At 42.6% G+C, this 20,878-nt stretch overlaps 1 long non-coding RNA gene across 1 annotated transcript in view; it reads left to right on the forward strand.

Moving 5' to 3' along the window:
* Positions 1–20,878, forward strand: part of LOC307035772 — a 35,895-nt gene that overhangs the window by 2,077 nt on the left and 12,940 nt on the right. The window lies entirely within an intron of this gene.

Here is a 20,878-nt window from a genome sequence, read left to right on the forward strand (position 1 = left end):
CGGCCCTGCAGGAGATAGTTGTCGCGGTTAAAGTAGACACGCAGCTGTTAGAAGGTGATATGTCTTTCTGTCTAGCAAGCAGTCCCACAGGGTGTGAGACTATGCTTTATATGGAGTTAACTTAACTCAATGAATGTTGAGAGTATGGAACAAGGTTTACGGGGCAAGAGGATTTATATTGTTATCTGTTTCTGACTGGTTTATTGGGATAAAAAATGCCTTTTGATACTGCACCCCATTGTCAGGATTACAGAAGTCATGGCAGATGTTGGTGAATTCCATCCACTTCCTGCGTCTATGGGCACATATATAACACACCGCCCTATCTGCAGATCTACAGCAGTGTCCCTGGAGAATTGTAATTCCTGCCCAGTGCCCGGAATATTGGGACGCTGGTGGCGCAGAGGCCGGACTGGATAGGCAGCTTAATTCTTTGAAATGTGTGTCGTGCCGGAATGAGTCTGCGTGTTGGTGGGGGGGCACGTGGCTGGTGATTTACAAAACCTTCCTTCCACCACTGGGAGAGAAAAGAGAGGAGGAATGAGGGAGAGGACAAGTGTGATTTATGGAAGAGACTTTTAGTTTAATTACTAGGCGGGCAGGCTGATGTGCACAGCCCCCATGGCACTACTTATTCTGTGGTAGGAACACAAATGGCTTCTGGGGGGTTACACAGAATGACATATTCATGTAGGGGTGCAGATGATACACTTGGGCAGATTGAGTGTTCAAAGTGCAGGACCAGGCACAAGAGCTGGGTTCTGTCGTGAGGAAAAGTGGAAATAATGTTCACATTCAGCTGCTTTTACAAATATACATTTTACACCTCACTGTGAAGACACACTACATTACACACTACACTACATACAACTATATCTCTTCATATTTACATTCCTTTTACTATATGTGTATATTTCGTGACTGCTGTCCACGCTTCTACGTTGCTCTAACTATTTTTATGTTATGTCAAAACACCATAGCAATTACTTTGGCGCAGTAACTAACATCGCAAAAAAAGGTGTCTGAAAATCAAGTATTGAGAATGTTGTGCTGTGTCAGCCTCTCTCATAGAGATTTGATTAGTCGTGATTGTCATTCAAGGTGAAAGGTTGAGCGCCAAAGACGAGACAAAGACTTCCTGATATTGCAGTTTGGCAACGCTTCCTGAAGCGGTGCATGCTGGGGCGTCTCCCACCCTATTCTTTTGCCACAAATCTCAGTTTATACGTCTCAAATGGCATCATCTTTGTGCCACCACACACTTGAAGGGATTTGGAAATTGGGACACAGTCTCGGCTGTTCAAACATAACTCACACTAACACACACACACACATCTGCACAAAGGCACACACACTCCCGATAACCCCGATGTGCTTCCTGCTGCACCCCCACAGGTTTCCTTAGATGCCTGACGTTAGCAATGGTTCAATTCATTAAAAGCGCGACTCAGCCTTTGTGCATTTGCCTATAAATTGGTATTGATCCGTGAGAGGACAGGGAGGACAGGGAAGGGGGGGGGACAGCTGAGGAGGGAGGTGTGTGTACGGGTGCTTGTCGATCAGGGACTGAGGCTAATGGGTGGGGGCAGGGGGTCTCAGGTGAATGGGGTTCACTCAAGCAACAAGGGCAATTGAACACACACACACACACACTGCACGCTGACATGCATTTACAGATTGTCAGATATGCACAGCAGCTTCACACATTGACATTCCTTCAGTGTGCTCTCCCTTTAAACCTGTCCCCGTGCTACGCGACATATGCTGTTCTACCCCCCCACCCTGCTCAGTGTGGGACTGTAAGTGTAGTTTGAGTGGAGGAAACGGAGGAGGAGAGAGAGGGAGTGTGTGAGCACAAGAGAGAGAGAGACAATGAGAGCACATACTATAAAGAGAGGAGTGGGCAGTCGGGGGAGACTGCATACAGGCATGGTAGCCTATAGACTGCATGGGACAGTGAGTGAGGGGGGGGGGGGTGAATGGTACAGAAAGAGGGAGATAGAGGGATGGCTCTCAGCGCGGAGGACGAGCTGCTGCACGCCGGAACAAAAGTTTTCAGTGTGAGGAAGGGGGGGGGAGGATGTAAGAGAGAGAGAGAGACTGCAGAGGGGGACACGCACTGAGGGAAGAGAGAGAAGCACTTCCTCATCCTCCTCTTCTTCTTCTTCTTTTACCTCTCCTTTTTCCCATTCTCTGTTTCTTCTCCGCTCTCTCCTTTCTCTTTGGTGCATCGGCCCAGCTGAAGCAGGGTAAGAGAGAGGGGGTGGGGGGGGGGGGTGCTTCTACGCAACATCTGCCTGTAGGTAAGTGCAACATCTCCCTCATTTCCCTTCAGCCCACCCCCCCCTCTCTTCACGCCACCACTGCAGCTGAACCTCTAGGTGTGACACTCAAGGGGAAATAAGTTTGTGTGTGTGTGTGTGTGTGTGTGTGTGTGTGTGTGTGTGTGTGTGTGTGTGTGTGTGTGTGTGTGTGTGTGTGTGTGTGTGTGTGTGTGTGTGTGTGTGTGTGTGTGTGTGTGTGTGTGTTTGTGTGTGAGTGAAACTGCTTCATAGTGTACAGTATGTCAATGAAAAGCGGACAGATGGGGGGGCACTGTATTTGTGATGTAGTGTTGCAGTATTTTAAACTATGTGTTCTTTTAGGAACATTTAATATAAATATAATACAATATTCTACATTTTTACAAGTGTCTTTGCTTCCTTTGTTTTTGATAGAGTGGTGAATAAATAACTCCTTGTGATATTTTGTATGTCTGATTTTGCGACATGATATGAGTTTCTGCGTATAAAATGGTTAGTTGTGTTTTTCTCAGTGGTGCAAACTGCTTAAATTGTGTGCTAGTCACAATCAAATCAGTGTTAAGAAAAGTCGTTTTAGCGTGATAACCATTTAAGTGTGTATTTGTGTACGCATAGTATGTGTTCATTACCCTATCTGAGTCAGTGGAGTCCGGGGGGGCCCAGGGGTGCCACGATCTGGGGGGGGGGGGGGCGTTCAGGGATCTGTGTGGATCCTGATTCAACATTTGTTACTCCCCGTTGAGTGGGTGTGGGGGAGAGGAGGAGCAGGAGGGAGGGGGAGGGGGGGGGGGCTGATGCGCCACCAAGGACAGTGGCCTGCTTGGGGGACATACTTCTTTATATGCCCATATGAACAAGAGCAACTATGGAATGTAAAGAAGTATGTATCCCAGGTTGGGAAAAAATACAGCGCTGCATCTGAACAAAACCAAACCATTTCCCACAGACTGAGACCTCCGCACAGGAAGTGATAAGAGAACATGTTCTGTGTGCTTCATTCTCCAGGAAGGATCCTGGGTATTCTATATTCACACACTGAAAAAACTGAACCATTCACTTTAATTAAATGTATTATGTTACTTGTTAGTTGAAAGCAATAATATGACGTTTAAATAATTAGTTTTAGGTTCAATTTAATAATATTGCTTTCAACGAACCTAATTCAATTCTGTGTTATTTGTTGACATAATACATTAAAGTCAACGTTTCAGTTTTTCAGTGCAGCCCGAGGGCATGCATGTACTTTTCAGGCCCTTCGTGGCCCAGTTGAGTTCGTTCCACTCGCTGCTGCAGAAGGATGCGTTCAGGGGAAAACTGAAGCTGTAGCTGCAACTCAGCAGTTTCCACCCGCCTGCCTCTTCTTATGCGTTTTATTGCGGGAAGGCAGTCGTGTTTCCCATACTATAACAGCGATAGTTTCAAGAAGAATTTCTGCTTACTTTGGAGCTCTTTTTTGTCATGCTTTTGAATTTGAATACTCAAATACACACCGAACAGATGGACAGCAGTTTCCAGTAAATGGTGCAGTGATTAAATGCTCGCTAATGGATAGTATGGTCCAAGAAAGAGTGGTCAGAAAGAGGAAGAGGCTGCCTGCAGGACTCTAACAGTGTGTTCTCACACACACACAGTGTGGATCTGAATGCTCCATATTTAAATAGTGGTTTTGTAAAGAAATTATATTTTGTATTATTAAGGATATCAAGTACAGTGGGAATATTGCTGTCTTTTGGGATTTACGAGATAGCTCAAAGTGACAGGAAAACTGAGGTGAAGGAAAGGAAATAACTTATGATGACGGTTCTGGTTCAAAGCCACAAATTCAGGCTACATGCTGAGCTGGCATATCATAGGTGCCATTTTTTCCATCAGTCCCGTGTGATAGTTTTTTTACCTCGGATCATGCATGTCAGTGTGCAGGAACAGTTACTAATCCAGTAGGCTTTGGGAGCGGGGACAACAACCGTGTGAGGTTTTACTCTATGTATTTTGGCCTACTTTGTATATAAATACTGTATGTGGCCTAGTTATGGTATACCTGTCCCTGTTTAGGTGATATTTGGGCTAGTCTCGGTGCAGTGATTTGGACCTGATCAGGTGCTCACCCTGCCTGTGCGGTACTGTCGGGCTAACGGGCTGCATGTGGATTACACCTCCTGACCATCTTCATTTACAAAGAGAAAGAAAATATGAACAGGGTATCGTGTAAAAGACCTATTACTGTTGTAAGAAAAACTGTTTAACATGAAACTACATGTGGCCAGTCATTGTTTCAAAGCTAATTAAGCATCAATATGACTCACAGTTCTAATCTTAGTTGTAGACCAGCGACCTAAACTGGATCAAAAAATGCACGCTTCAGCGTTGAACATATTCACAAAGCCCCCCCTAAAAAAAACGTGTTTGAGACTAAGTAGGCCTACGTGTGTGTGTGTGTGTGTGTGTGTGTGTGTGTGTGTGTGTGTGTGTGTGTGTGTGTGTGTGTGTGTGTGTGTGTGTGTGTGTGTGTGTGTGTGTGTGTGTGTGTGTGTGTGTGTTTTATGTTGGATGGATTTATTGCAGTGATTTGTAGGAACCAGAGGGAAAGGTTGTTGTACTGTGGGAGAATTCAAGAATTCAAAGATAGAAGGGCACAGTGCTGAGGGTGAGAAGGGGGGGGGGGGGCGAATGACAAAAGGGAAACGAGAGAGCAGCGCAGACCGAAGTGGGATCGGAGCGGAGGGAGTTGTGGCGAGTGAGCGTGTGAGATGAGGCGAGGCAAAAGAGGCAGAGAGAGAGGCTGGATTGATGATGGTGTTCAGGGCTGGTGTGTGTTTGGGGGGGGGGGGGGGGGGGGGGAACTGGGTGGATATTGTTTTGTCACTTTGCCTGTGTCAGCAGGTGGAAGCTCTCATCAGGACATGAAATATGCAACAATGCTGACTGCGGCACCATGCTGAGACAGAGTCGGACTACTGCGGGGCCCGCTAAAAGTAAACCCGCGCTAAACAGCCACACCCACACACACACACACACACACACACACACACACACACACACACACACACACACACACACACACACACACACACACACACACACACACACACACACACACACACACACACACACACACACACACACACACACACACACACACACACACACACACACACACACACACACACACACACACACACACACACACACACACACACACACACACACACACACACACACACACACACACACACACACACACCTCCAGATTCTTCGAAGGGCTGCCCTGACCCTGGGAGCTGGCGTTAAGGCAGAGCGGCTGGCTGCTTGACTTGTTCCCCATCTGAAAGCCCACACAAGGGCAAAACTAGTAATCCACAGCCCAGGGTGGGATTAGCAGTAGTTACATACAGATCCGCCATGTGGAACCCTGAACCAGAAAAAAAAATCTGAATGTGGAATTTAATGCAAACTCCACAGAACAGCTGACTGAAAGTGTGTGAGATTGAATGTTTGATTTACCACTCTGTCAACTACTGATAAAGGACAAGAGTCAGGATCAGGTTGGTGATTATTTGTGTTGCAAACATCTGTTGCAATGTGGACTCCGGCTTCTGTTTTATAGAGCTGAAACATTGTGGAAGCCGTATTTCCACTCCATCAGTGACCAACCTGAATCCTGCTTTAAAGTAAAGAAGCTTTATTCATTTCAATGGAACTGGTGTTTTGACGCAGAGCTAGATCCTACGCACTCCAACAAAACAACGCAAGGTCGTCCGCATAAAAATACAACCTGCCTCAATTTTGCTGCAACTCAATGTGACGTGATCTAGCAAGGTGCAGCCAATCTGATCAAACACATTCTAGGGCACGTTCCTGTTAGTCCAATCATCCCGACCTGAAATACGGTCTGAGTTTCACAATAGTGCAGGTTTTTTAGTCTTTACATTTTCTAAGCAACCTGCACTTTCAGGGTCATTTTCTCTATCTATCTATCAATACCATGACAGCCCAAAGACACGTTTTATTGCAGAGCTGATTCTCCAGTTAGCCGTAGATGGATGTGGGAATAACCCTAATACTCAGTTTGCATTTCACCTTTAATTAGACCTGGTTGTCAATTAGAAGAGGAAAGAAAAAGACACAAACATTTCTGTTTTTTTTTGTTATGTACTTTAGTCTAAACCCCGGAGCACCGTATGTGCGTCCAGCCACTCACATGTTAATATCTCCTGTATCTATAGTAGGGGTGTAACGGTATTCGTACCGAAATTATTCGGTATGGGCCCTTCGGTTCGGTATACGTGTGTACCGAAGTGTACCGAACGAATATAACATTACACGTAAAAAATAGAAAACGTGAACAACTTTTGGGAAGTAATCTCAGGTGCTGCGTCGCAGCATTCAGAGTAATTTGCTCACATTGGGTTCAACCATAGACTGTATATATTAATGGATGTAGTGTCCGTGACGTCACCCATAGGATTCTGCAGAGTTGCCGAGAAGCCCTGAGGCGGAGTCGGCCACTAACGGCTTGACAGCGACGTCAGAGTCTAATCCCGCCTGCTCCAAATAAGGGCAAAGAGGCGGAGCCGAGGCGGGACCTGCTGCCTCCGAACTGGAAGTAAACAGAGCTAGCTCAGGCTAAGACGCTAAACTAACATGAAATACATGCATACCAAGTTACTGCTAATAGTGTAGTTCCCCTATATCAGGGGTGGGGAACCTTTTTCCTCTCAAGGGCCATTTCAATTTTTTCAACATCCTCCGAGGGCCGTACAAATGATTGACCTCTGCTTAAAAATACTAAAATCACAGCCCATTCATTTAGCCTTTCTTTCATGCTGTGCAAAGAAAAAGCAACCTCTTAATCCAGATATTTTACCATGACTCGTGCATGCATGCATGTGCACGGTTGTGGCATTACCACCAAAACAGAAAGATATGGACACAAGATGTGTGCAAATGTATTTAGTTTCATGTGGACATGATTTAAGTGATGGGGGGACCCAATCTCCTCTAGGGGGGGGGTCCATTCTCCCCCGGGAAGATTTTTTTTAAATGTTGAAGTTAAAAGCATCAATCTGGTGCACTTTGAGAGCAACATTAAGAGATCTATGGATACACCTCTCAACACCCAGATGAAACACAACTGTAAGCAGATTTTCTTTTTCTTTATGAATATTTTACAAATCACTCCCCTTTTAAACTGTATTCTTGTTTATTAATAACAACTTTTCTTTACTGTCATATAGTATTTTATACCTGTTTACTTTATTCTCTTATTTTTTTATAACTATAATGATCATATAAAGATGTGCTTTTACCTCACTGGTTGTAGAAAAAGCTTATTATATTCGTTAGCATAGCTAGCTAACCAGATGCTCATAACAACAAAGTTATTGACTGCATGATCAGTATGACAGATGAACAGATCGCCACTGGGCTTTCAACTAAGACACAGCCACGCAAAAACTGCGGCATGTGTACGGCTCCTTATGGGTACTGCAATTTCTAGGGGTGGGCGGATCGATCCCAAAATATCGATACTTCCGATATTACGTTACGTTTCAAAATATCGATACTAGAGCAATAGGATCGATACTTTTATACTTTTTTTCCCCGTCTCCTCTACTCGTCAATTTCTTCAAAAAACTATGTGCAGACGAACACAAGTATATATGCTCTTTTCTTCTCTCTCCACTGCTGTCCTCCTCTCCTGGAGGCTCGCGCACGCGCAGCGCGCTCCCTGCCTGAACGCCGATTATCAAGCTGACTGACAGCAGCCAGCAGGGCAGGACAGCAGCAGCCAGCGACTCGCGAGTGCAACACACACACGCGCATGATGGCTGAGAGAAAGAGGACCGTTGTGTGGAGCAATTTCACAACTGGCAATTCAAATTTAGTGAACTGTGATGTGTGCAAGAAGACAGTTCACTACTCTGGCCACTTTGTATTGTTATTTTTCATGTTTGCACTTTAAATGTGCAAAAGTAAAACGTTTATTTGTCTATAAAAACTGTCCTGTCTTTATTCATGAAAATGAATTCAGATTTAGTCTATTTATGATTATTTCAGCTCAAAAATCATGTCATGCAGCTCTCCCCTATATGAAAGTACATAAGACGCGTTTCATTAGAAAAAAGTATCGGTATCGGTATCGGCGATACTGGCCCTGAAATACTTGGTATCGGATCGAATCCAGATTTTGTGATATCGCCCACCCCTAGCAATTTCTGAAGTGCCGGAGTGACTTCTGGTGCTCTCCGTCAGACGAGACATATACCATCTGCAAGAGAATTAGCTATATTTTGTTATTCTTAATGCTTGTCATTCACACGTTCAAAAAAGACGGACTCCACCGCCCGGACCTAACGGAGCCGCAGTGGCAGTGGCGGGCCGTGCATTTCACACCTAGGCCTTCAGTGATGTCCTACACAGTCCTACCTGAATTATTCCACCTCTTAATACCATCATTATGACGCCATGGCTCTAGAAACTATACATTTAGACAGAAACGCAGTATAACCGGGCGTTGCATCACCTTAACATAGTCAAGTACAACAGAGTTATATTAATATTTCCGAAGCATTTATAATCAATATATCCGCATTTACAATTAAGAGTGTTAAACTACCAGCTTTAAGATCGCTTGGATACGGTCAAAACTTAAAAATAAAAGGGGCTTTTAAGGCATTAGTCTACAAAGTTGTATTAAGTCCACCAAACCAAGTTTGTTCACTAAACAGCGCATTGTCGCACCCAAAGCAGTTTCATTTAAGAAACGTGACGATAAAGACACAAACTATTCACTGAAAATAAAAGAAAACAAACAAATAATTTGCATTTGTTCATGAGGATATATTTGCGACAGTGGTGAAAGTGTATTCCTAGAACTGAATGTCCACTTTGATAAAGGTTAAACCAAAACAATTCAACAAGTCTCCTTGAGTACTTTTACTGCACAGCTGAGCCAGTGCGCCACACACATCTCTATATCTCTTGCAGAAGCATCAAACATTTATTTTTTATATATTTGTCATTTTAATTACATATATATTAATTCGTTAATATTGATTTAATATTAACGACATAAAATGACAAAAATATATTAAAATAAAATAAAAAATAAAATGCTTTGTACTCACCAAAACAACTGATTATTTGAATACAAAATCCATCCTCCTTTCTTTCCTCAAGAAGACTTCAATGACTCTGTTGTACAGTTTATCTGTGCGTTTCAGTTCCACCAATAAGTCATTTTCTATAGACATGAAGGCTAATGATGAAAGCCTAGTCTGTCCAGTAGAATTTCTGGCATAAGTTTTAATTCGCTTTAAGGCCGAGAATGACCGCTCGACAGAAGCAGTGGACACAGGGATATTCACTGCCACACATGCCAATGTGTAAAGCTGCCCCATGCTCTCACTCAGATTTTTCTGCTTAAGGAAATCAAGGAGATCAGTGGGACTTTTCCCTTCAAAATCAGTCATGGCATACATTACAGTCAGTTCTGTTTTTAGCCGGGACAGATCGAACAGTGTTCCGTGACTCTGTTTTAATTTGGCTAAGGCTGTATGCGGGAATTTTTTCCGGTAGGTCTGAAAGTGCTGGGGGTCCAGGAGGGAGAGAAACATTAATTTTTCGTGGTCTTGAAACCTACTCCGTATCTGGCAAAGAATGTTGTCCAGAATATTGCTGTGGAGTTGTTGGTAGTATGCGCGAAGGTCTCCTTGTGCTGTACGTGGGCCTCTGCGTGCGCTCGGACCACTTGAGATGCGCGCTGTGTCCTCGTAGATCTGACGAAACTGGCACCTCTCTCGCTCAATTGTGTCACAAAACTCGTTCACCCTTGTCAGACAGAATTGTACATCCAATGTTTGTTTCTGTAGTATTCCAAAGAGCACATCTGAATGCTTAAAAATCCCATTGAATTTTTCAAGCAAAAAACAAAACTCAAAATCATCCAGACGTGCATTAAATCCATCAGCGCTAAGCATAGTATCCCCATCATACTCCTCATGATGTTCCAGTATGTGGTCAAACACCTCCTTTAGGGAAACTCTCTTCTCAAAGACTGCATTGACCAATCTCGATGTATATTGCCACCGCGTTGGTGCAACATTAGGAAGACGACGCTTGCAAATGTCATCCAGCAGTTGCGTGCGCTTAGGGGATCTGGAGAAAAATGCTGCAAGGCCATTGAGGCTGGCAAAAAAGACCTTGCATTCTTTAAGCTTTGAGGCCCCTTGAGTCAGTACTAAATTTAGTCGATGTGCATAGCAGTGAATGAATAAGGCCATAGGTGCCCTCTCCTTAACTTTAGCCTGCACCCCGTTTAGTCCAGATGCCATGACCGCTGCGCCATCATAACACTGTGCCACAACTTTATCCAGACTACATTCATATTCCTCCATGAAACGGAAAATAAGAGCGGCAATGTCATCAGCTCGCTTGCCGCTTGTAACATCTTCAAATCTGACAAACCGCTCCTTGACACCTGTGTCCGTCACATAACGCAGGACAAGTGCCAGTTGTGCTACATTACCCACGTCTGTCGTTTCGTCCACCATAACAGCGACAAAGGGTGCTTTTTTAATCTCCATTTTGATCTCTTCTCCCATCACTTCAGCAATAGCATAAATCAGGTCGTTTTGTATTTTGCCTGACGTCCCAGTAAACACTTTGTTTGTGGACAGGTGGTAATGCAAGTCTGTGTTGTTCTCAGCAAGCAAAGAAAGAAGCTCCACGTAGTTTCCTCTGTTTCTGGACTCGGCGCTTTCATCGTGTCCCCTAAATGAAAGTTCCTGTTTACCAAAAAACAGGACACAATCAATCAGTCTTTTCAATATTTCCCTATTTTTGTTCACCCTTTCGTTGTGGAGCTCCGTTTCCCGGCGCACTTGTTCGTTGAGCTGTAGATCCACTCGGGTGTCCCCAAAGGTTTTCAAAAGCACCATTGCTTGTAAGTGCCCAGCCGTGCTTTGGTGTCTCGTTGCTGCCTTGGTTAGACAACTCAAGTTTGCAAATCCAGTGTGGCTCCAAACACCAAATCGATCAGTTGCAAATAGCAGGCATTCCCAGTTCAATTTGCAGTGCCTCTCGGAGGCTGTGAGCCAGGGGTACCGCTCGTAGTTAGTGATTTGAAAGTGGCGGACAAACCCTTTCCCCCGCTGTGATAGGCTCGCTAGCGTCGGGGTTGGCCGTTCTCTTCTCACGATGTCTAGCTTTTCTTGAAAAGTTCGTCTTGAAAATGGCGTTGTAATATCTGCGACCAAATCGATCTCTTCTCCTCCTTCAGCCATTGTGGGTTGAAAAAAAACAGCTTGTAGAAATCTACACAAATTAGCTCGTTCAAATTCAAGTTCAGTTTGCTAGCTCTACATAGCTCTGCCTCTCAATAGTGCGTATCCAATCAAAAGACGTGCACGTGCTAACGTCATCGTACGCCTGCTAGCTGGCCCGTTGTCGCCAACTCAAAATCTGATTGGTTAACGCCACAGTTTTGTTTCCGTTCACTTTAATCTACAGGCGCCCGCACTGTTGATTCTGAAGGCCTAAGGGCAGATTTCTTGGACCCTGGCAACACATTATGGCTGAAATATGATTGGATAAAAGCTCTAACATAAAGGCCAACCCTCCAAATCTCGTTCTGAGGCTGGAAGCAGCGCAACCAAGAGGAAAGCTATGAAATGAAGAGAATAGACTACAGGGAATAATTTAATACATATTTGTGGAAAAAATATATCAACATTTAATTTATATTCTGATGATGTTTAGGCCAGCAGAGAAGGCCTTGCTGGCCCTGACGGCCCACCACTGTGCAGTGGGCTAGCTCCGGGACGCCGGCTGGAGCTAGCCCCCTGCGGCTCCGTTAGCTCCGGCGGCCACCACTGGGATAATTGGGTCCCCTATTAACATTTGCTCCCGTTTAGCATTATGGGCGTCATAGCCATAGACTATAAAAGTCTTACCCAAGGCTGAATCATAAACTAAAATGTATATGTATGTATAAAGGGTTACGTCCTTAGCTGGCTAATAAGTAACAAGCTAAGCTACCAAGCATACAAAACACCTGTGAACGGTACATGTATAATATTATCATTTTAGACTTCTTGGAAGTTCTGTTAGTATATTCAAGCGCACAGCACAACATTTTAATTGTCTGGTATTTGTCACAATATTCCCTAAAAGGAACAATCACCACGAACACGGCTAAAGCTAAAGGGTCAAGTACAGTAACTACAACTAACTAACGTTGTAGCCTCTATGGTTGTAGCCTAGCAGAGTGGACAAGCTGCTGTTAGCTGACAGTGAGGCTTTTACATGTCCATCAAAGTGACCACGCCCTAATTTATGCAAAAGCTTTAAGGCTTAATATTAATTAAACAGATGAGTTGAAAAAAAATTCACCCCCCCAATCCATATTCATGAAGGGGGGATCTAACTATACAGAGAATATCGTTTTTTGAACCACGATGTAAACATGTTTAATTCTGCTCTAAAGTTGGGCATTTTAACATTGGGGTCTATGGAAATTGCTCCCTTCTGCAGACTGCCCCTACTGGCCACTAGATGAACTGCAGTTTGAGGCACTTCCGCATTGGCGTCCCGGCTCTTCCCCAGAGTTTGCCGCTTGGGTTCAACGCGTCATAGAGCGAGCAAGTCATTTCATTGGACAAGAGTACTATGAGAGCTGGTCACAGGGATGCGTTCAAATTTAGTCAGTCATTTGAGGAACTGTCGAAATGGCGAATGCAGATAAAGTTGAGCTCGTTTGGGAACATTTTGGTTTCGCAGTTACATACAAGGATGATGGACAAAGACAGGTGGACCGAACCAAAGCTGTTTGTCAGCATTGTTAAGCTAAAATTGATTACGCGGCTGGCAATACATCAAACTTGCACACTCATTTGAAAAGGCATCACCTGAATGTGAATATCACCGGTACCAAAAGAAAAATGACTGAAGTGCAAACCCAACTCCCGCTAGCCTTTAAGCCTCAACCCAGGGGCGCCGTAAGGGGGTGAAACGTTAGGATGATTCTAAGGGCCCGTGACTGACAGGGGCCCCAAAAAATGTTAGAACATTAAAAAAAAATGTTTAAGTAACCTTTCATCAATCATCAATAATTAACATTAATATAACGTCATATTGATAATGTACTCACTAAACTTATGATTCATTTAACTTATTTTCTTCCAAAAAGTTAATTATCCAAAGCATCGAACATCCCCCTCTATTTACATGTAATGGTTTGGTCCTGCCTCCAAACGCTGTGCTGCAACGGCCCTTTCTAGCAGAGAGAGAGACTAGTGAGAGCATGTGAGGAGGGATGCTAGTACTTACGTGTGTACGATGTCTCAACGACTAACAAAGTCAGGCTTTCAAGAAAGAAAAGAAAGGAGAGAAAGACAAGAGAGAGGGACTAAAGGGCGACAGTGAGTCACCCAGTTTTTCAAAAGAAAAGGTGGGTGTGGTCCATGAGTGGTGGAAATTAGTCTGTTAGCTAAGCGTAGTCCATTGTAAATAATAATTGTAATGTTTTGCATTAAAAAAAAAATCCATAAAAAAATATCATCTGTGGAAGCCGTGACGCTGTAAAAAGCATGACCAATAATTTTAGCCGGCCCGGCTAAAATAACTGGATGGCCTACCTGCCTGTCAGCCTTCCATCTGTGCACAAACTTATCTCGTGCCCTCATTGGTCATGTGTGCGTTTGTGTGTGTTGGAGGAGGGGCTCTGTGAGGAAGTGGAAGATGTTTTCCGGTTGCAAATTATAGCGCACTCGAGCTTTCTCCAAAATGACCTAGCCCACCTTTAAGTACTGTTAATATCTTCACAGAAAATTCAGAGGTTTTTAATATTACTCCTCTTTTAGCTGACATTTCATAAATGCAGGTATATTTTTAGCAGCTATTCATATAAATCAGTTGTCCCTCCCCCTTGTGCCAGGACCAACATATCCATCTTTAGGCTCCGCAGCCCTGTCCCCCCATAAGGCTTTGCAGCCTTGCCATGCTGTCCATTGAAAGCCAGTTGGCTAGAAAGCTGGACTTCAAGGACTTGATCAGTGACTTTGCCTGTAAGAAGGCTAGGCGCTGGGCTCTTGGTGAGTAAGGCTGAGCCAGGGCTCGTAATAACTGTTAAAGGGCAAGGCTATGGTAACGATATTGGATCACTACACACAAGATGCATGATGAGAAAAAGACTGAGAACAGGTAATAGGCTCTGATTTAGCACCACCATCAGGCATTTCCGTTTTGTTGTCCATTTACACTTTAATACCCGCTTATTTTGTAGTAATAATAATAAAAAAATCTGCTGCTTATGTTATTTTTTTTGTTATAGCATTTTATCAATGATAATATTGGTGTTAATGTTCACTTTATTTTAATTAAAGAGGTCATGTATATTTAAGTTATATTTATTTTGATTTATGAATGTTCCATTAAAAAATGTTATTAAAAAGGCATGTACACCATAAAAGATGACTATTGAGGTCTATTGTCAGGAATGTTAGTGTTATATCAAATAGTGAATTCTACTGCAGCAGAATGTTGCACGTCTGCACAGTTTTATATGTTCACCGCTCAGTGTCAGTAAATATTGTGTAGTTAGTATTGGACTACAAGATAGATGCAAGCCTGTACAGGTAGTTATTTAAAGCATAAATGAGTCGGTTCGGTTCTGGAGGTGTGGTTAGCATTGTGCTTGGTTGGCGTGGCCTGGGTCTGTTGGTGGGGCCCAATGTGACATCTTTTCATGGGGCCCAAAATCCCTGGCGGCGCCGCTGCCACCATCACTCGCAAAATGTTCAGACCGAGCCAAAGCTATTACAAACGCCAAATATCCTTATGTTGCCATGTTAGCAAAGCGCTACCTGGCTGTATCTGCTACCTCTGTCCCGAGCGAGAGGGTGTTCTCCACAGCAGGAGACATTGTTAGTGCCAGCAGATCTGCCCTTTCTGCAAGCAATGTGGACAAGTTCATTGTTCTTAAAAAAAACATGAAAATACAATGACAAGCAAGTCATTATGTCAAACTGGCTGCTTAGGTATTAGTACAGTACAGTTCAAATACAGATTATTTCAGTTCATCAAAATGCTGCACCTTAATGTTTATTTTATTATATTTTGAATTTATTTGAGTGAATACATTATTCACAGTTTAATAATAATTAAAACCCCCCAAAAAATATTATATGTTTTGTGATAATCTTTTCTGCTCTACCGAAAACGTACCGAACCGTGACCTAAAAACCGAGGTACGTACCGAACAAAAATGTTTGTGAACCGTTACACCCCTAATCTATAGTCTTCACATGAACCATGCAGAAAATGTTTGCAATGGGAATGTCAGGGTAGAAACAGGGATGTAAAGATTTAATATGGAATTGGCTAAATATTATTTATTTGTTCAATATAGAAACTGCAAAAAGTTATGGTGTTATTTCTATGGCAGGACAAACACAAGGAACGAGATACAAAATAATTGTATCAGTGGGGGGTTCTGAGGCTTTATGGAGCTAATTTTTAGTAATGGAAAAACGATTTGGTTGAAAATTAGGCTTTAAGCTTTTCAACGGCTTTTGATTGTAGCATTGTGTGTGTAAGAGTGTGTGCAAATACATCAGTTTCTGTGAATGTGTATCAATGACAGCACACTTGCACTGTATGCATGATAGAAGAAAGAATGAGGAGGTGACTGTAAAGTCAGTTTAATATAAAGTGTCAGAGTTTATTGCCAGAATTTTTCTTACTCTTTTATAATCATGTTTATAGTAAGTGTGCTTCGGCAGCAGTCCACGGAATATAATAGAAGTAGAGAGTAATGGAAGTTGAAACAGATGCGGTAGAGTGGTAATGTATGTGTCGCCTCACCCTGATACAAGGACACAGACACAGCCTATTATATCCCCCTGTGTTCATGTCTCTAAAGTGAATCTCAGGAGGAATGTACATCTGAACCAAGTCATTCCTCAAACAATAGGCACACTGAACACAGACACATGTGTAATGTCAATTAAACGTATATATGGACACACAAACACTCCAAGTTGCAATAGAACCTAGACTGTTTATATACAGTATAACTATATAGAAATATACATATTGTATGTAGAGTATATCTAGCATACATTTGGTCAAACAAGTGAACTTTATACAAAAAGGAAAACTCCAGGTTTACTGATTGAAAAACTAATTTGGGAGTGTAACTTGTAACAAAGAGAAGCACTTACTCAATATTTTATTACAAGAGAAACAAAATACATGTTTTTTATTAGTCATTTCAATAAAACATCCTTGGGTATCCTTGATAATGTAACTGTTTTCTTATTTAAAAATGTTTTAATGTTATTTTGGCTAATTAGTATTATGTTTTTATTTAGTTGCATGTATTACTTCCCAACCCTGTGTGTCAATAATAACACCAACAATCCCTATGTTGGTTGTGATCTATCCATCTGTTTATGATTTACTTTCTAATATGTTCACATTAAATGGATATCATGTATCAGCAGCGATTCACTCTCAAACTGTAGAAGCAGCTTTTGTTTATAGTCTCAGTGCTGGGCTAAAGCCAAGAAAACGTGTCATTTCCCAGTTTGCATTGGCACTCAGTCATTACAGAGACGTGTTTCCATGTGCCGGCTTGTTAGAGACAGAACACGTGCTGTTCAGTGAATGTGTCACTGAAATCATGGCAGACAAATTACTTTGGAGAAAAAGAAAAAGACAGATGACAACAGATGAAAGAAAGAAGACAAAGCTCTGATAATTTATGATTTCATAAACCTAATGAATTAGTCATAATTATGAGCCTTCAATGTCAATTAGTTAATTAATTGGCACAGCGTTTTAATGTGAGAATGATGGCACGTCAGTAAAAAAGGAAAATGCCAATCGATTAATACAACACACCGTGTGAGAAACCAAATTACGATGGATCATTTAGCGATTACGTCATACATCCTCTGTGAGTGGGTCAGAGCCCAGAGGGCATCCCCCTGCCCTCCGCACATAGACCAACACACACGCAGTGCGCCTCGAAAAAGCCGATCAGTCCCTATGCCGGGAAAGGGATCAATGTTGAGGTAATTTGTTTCGATCAATTAAACAGACATCTGCTTGAATTAGACTCCAATAGACTGCAAACGGCCCATCACCTTCCCATCCACCTGCGTGTGTGTGTGTGTGTGTGTGTGTGTGTGTGTGTGTGTGTGTGTGTGTGTGTGTGTGTGTGTGTGTGTGTGTGTGTGTGTGTGTGTGTGTGTGTGTGTGTGTGTGTGTGTGTGTGTGTGTGTGTGTGTGTGTGTGTGTGTGTGTTACAGGCAGTTTTAAACATACCTCCATGTTTGGGTCAAATCTGACCGATGTACTACTTTCATCAATGATGTGTTTTACATTTGATTGTTTCAAGGCATCATGATATCCTCCAGAGTAGGCCTTTGAACATATAAAATTGCTGATCACCACGATCATTTAATTTTGAGGTTTAGTCACCTTTGCCACCGTCATAGGAAATGAATGGGTAACCCTAGATTAGGTTCATCCATCAGATAGTACACAACCATAAAATCGCCAAAATGTTTATTTCGGAATACATTTTCAGAAATGTCATTTTCTAGAGAGGCTGCAACAAAGAGATGGATAATCCAACATTACAGCTTTGAATCATTGATTAGAACAGCTGTAAGACACCAGCTGGACTTGTAAATTATTAGAACACTTTGCAGTTTATCTCCTCATTCCACACACCTTTAGCTCCCAAGATGCAATGCATTGAGGAAAAACCTCACATCTGGAATGCTACGGGCAACATCAGCGCATGTTTATTGTTTATGGTGCAGGGAAGGGAAAAAGAGGTAAAGACAGTTGTATTAGCCCGAGTGTAATTGAATGGCCCCAACTAGTGTTCTCTGTACATCAAGCGATGTTGCTGACACCGTAGCCTGTGTCCATTACTGTCTGATATGAGGAGCGAGGGTCTGCTCCCTTCAAATAAACACGCAGGATAATTGTTATGCAGTGAAGCTGTGAAGCAGACGGAAGTAATTAAAGGAACAAGGCCACTGCGGGGGGGGGGGGGGGGGAGGGTTCCTCTTTGGCCCCAGCGCTACTGTTTCCCCCTGCACGCTGGAGATTACACACACACACACAGGTTCCCCTTATATTGACACCCTCATAATTACCGCCAGGGTTTAGTCATCTAAATATTCTAATTACACCCTGTCTGTGTTTATAAGGTCATAACGTTTACAATTTTACATGTCAGTTATCCAAAAAATGATCAAAAGGCATATCCCGCACTAATTGTTTTCTATAGATTAAAACACATAGTGTATGCTACTGCTCGCTCAGAATAAACACTCCCATTTTTTAATTAGTTCAAAACATTTTTATTGTTGAACACACAGTATGTGTCCAAGTGCCTTTCATAACGCAGCAGCCCTCATCTCACGTGCATCTCCTGCAGTATTTCAAACATATATTGCCTGGAGAGGCATCTCAGGGAAAATATAAAGCTGAGTTTCAGTGATATATCGTATCATTTGGGATATAATGCATTCCTAGGCACACTGTTATTCCCATTTCAGGTTATTATGAGTGTAAAAAGACTTCTGAGAGGGTGCTTTTATGTGCTGTGTTTTTGGGAGTACTTACAGAAAGCAGAAAAGAATACTGTAATTAATCAAATATTCATTAGGAATGTTAGGCAGACGTTAATCAGATGTAATTGATAGCAGAACTCACCTGATTTGTATTCAAATGTTATTAATATCTGATTAGTACTTAATAGAAATCCATAACATCCCAACAGGGGGAAGGCAATTCCATATTGTTGGAGCCAACATGCTAACATTCACATCCCAGCTTTGTTTAGAGCCTGACTGATGGATATTTGAGGTCAGTGGTCAGGAGGTCTGAGTAAACTTGGTGCAGTCTTGGGAAGTTGGGTCAGAGATATAAGAAAGTGCCCTTACCTTGAAGGCTTTACAGTGATCAGAATTATTTTAAACTGAATGTTGTGTAGCACACAGGAAGCTGTTGGCAGTAGAGCCTCACAGAGCAGCTTGGCTGTGGACTCTCATTCGTGTTGCTGACTTATACTTTAGTCGTCTGGTACCTGATTCATTTTATGTTGAGTGCTTATTAAACAGATTGTTCCAAGTCTAGTTTTCTGCTCCAACATTTAAACTAGCGAAAGACTGCATGATGAATGGTCAAGAATTTAAAATCTAAGTAATATTAATTTTTAAGAAAGCACATGTAACTGCCTGGGTTCAGGCCTTTGAATGCGCCCATTCGTCTGGCATTATAACATAGAACACAGATCTTACGGGTGAATAAGCGGATAAACAAATGATCAACGGACCCCTTCATTAGCAACTTGACTCTACATAGACGCCATGTTTTCGCACATTACCTTATATCGTACTTTGTCTTAACTTCACTCTTAAAACCCAGCAAAATCTGTATGTTGGTATGACTACATTCAGGCGGATGAGTTGGTCTCCAGTGATTGGTTGGGTAAAAAAGAATCCTCCTTTCCTACAGAAAGCGGTTAAAGTGGAGGCAATTTCAGACTGAGGTTACAAAAGGTCTGTCTGATATCAGGAAAGTCATTGAAGGAAACACTTGCTAGATATTTGTATATAGCCTAAATAAAATGATTCCTTCTGATCTGCAGTACGAGCATCCAAGTTGTACATCAGCGCGTTTGACTCCGGCAAATGCAGCCAGGCAGTCAGGGAATCTGTCATTCAAACTGAAGGCAGGGAGTCAGGCAGGGTAGGCTATGATGACCCCCCCCCCCCCATAAGTGCACATATATATCTCAGAGGAGGAGAGTGCAGCGTCAGGACAAGGCTAGTTAGCATTCTGCTGTCATCACCGTGCTGCTCAAAACCTAGTTTAATGAAGAGCAAAAAGGGAAAAAGGAAAGTGTGTTGGCACATTAGAACTCCAAAATGTGTTTTAAAAGAAAGGCAGAACAAAATAGAAAGGGTGGGATCAGTAAGAACATGAATGACACAGAAACAGGAGCCAACTGCTCAAAGTAAATCTCCCAAACCCATAAAGAGTTATGCGTTGTGATCTGTTCCACAGATCGTTGTGTGCTTTCAGATAATTGCTTCCATTTTGTTGCACAGAGACTATTACAGTGTATGATAGCTGGATTACCATCTGTAACAGTGGGCTTTACACAGCAGCAGCAGCAGCAGCAGCAGCAGGCTCCTGTAGAAACTATAGGTTTAGTTAACAGTGTGTACTGCCCTCAGGCTTTGTAGTAGTTATAGTCTCCTTTTGTAGAATTCTATCCTCAGAGACATCACCTTGATGGGATGAGGTCTCATTGAAGGTCTGATTAGTGCCGGCAGTTTCCCCTTTCCTTTGTGTTTTCAAAATTAGAAATAATTTTACCGTTATTGTTATTTCAGACAATCACAGAAAGTCTCAGGATTTGATCTCAAGTCAGAAAGGTCACACATGTTGAAGAAGTATATTCTAAAACCAAACAGGTGTAAGTCCGTCCCTCATAATGTCCTTTAGCCAAACAATACTGTACAAGCATGCTGCAATCAACACTG

The sequence above is a fragment of the Notothenia rossii genome (genome assembly GCF_949606895.1).
Source record: "Notothenia rossii genome assembly, chromosome: 4".
Taxonomy (NCBI): Eukaryota; Metazoa; Chordata; class Actinopteri; order Perciformes; family Nototheniidae; genus Notothenia; species Notothenia rossii.